Here is a 1,421-nt window from a genome sequence, read left to right on the forward strand (position 1 = left end):
ACACGCACACATGTACACACACACACAGAGAGAGATATGTACACACACACATACACACATACACACATATACACACACGCACACATATATATATACATACACACACACGCAGATATATACACACAGATATATATACACACACACACATATATACATACACACAAAGACACAAACACATATATACACAGATATATACACACACACATATACATATACAGTGCACACACACATATATACACACACACATATATACATACACACACACACACACACACACACACACACAGATATATACACACACAGATACACACACACACACAGAGATATACACATATACACACACACTTATATGTACAGTGCACACACACATATATACACACACATGTATATACACAGACACACACATATATACATACACACACACACACACATATATACACAAACGCATATATACACAGATATATACACACACACATATATGTACAGTGCACACACTCACATATACACACACATACATATATACACACATACACGTATACACACACACATATATACATACACACACGCAGATATATACACACAGATATATGCACACACACATATATATACACTGCACACAAACACACACAGATATACACACACACACATACACACACACACATATATATACATACACACAGAGAGAGATATACACAAGCGCATATATACACAGATATATACACACACATATATATATACAGTGCACACACACATATATACACACATACACACACATATATACATACACACACATATATACATACACACACACACACACACACAGATATATACACACATATATACACACACACAGAGATATATACACATATATACACACACTTATATGTACAGTGCACACACACACATATATACACACACATGTATATACACACAGACACACACATATATACATACACGCACACACAGATATATACACAAACGCATATATACACAGATATATACACACACACACACACACATATATGTACAGTGCACACACTCACATATACACACACACACATACACACATACACACGTATACACACACACACATATATACATACACACACACAGAGATATATATATACACACAAACATATATGTACAGTGCACACACTCACATATACACACACATACATATATACACACATACACACGTATATATACACACACATATATACACACATACACACACACGTATATACACACAGACACACACACATATACACACACACAGATATATGCACACACACACATATTTACACACTACACACAAACACACACAGATCTATACACACACACACACACAGATACACACACACATATATATACGCTACACACACGCATATACACACATACAGACCCATGCACACATGTCAACA

The sequence above is a fragment of the Podarcis muralis genome, chromosome W (assembly GCF_964188315.1).
Source record: "Podarcis muralis chromosome W, rPodMur119.hap1.1, whole genome shotgun sequence".
Classification (NCBI taxonomy): Eukaryota; Metazoa; Chordata; class Lepidosauria; order Squamata; family Lacertidae; genus Podarcis; species Podarcis muralis.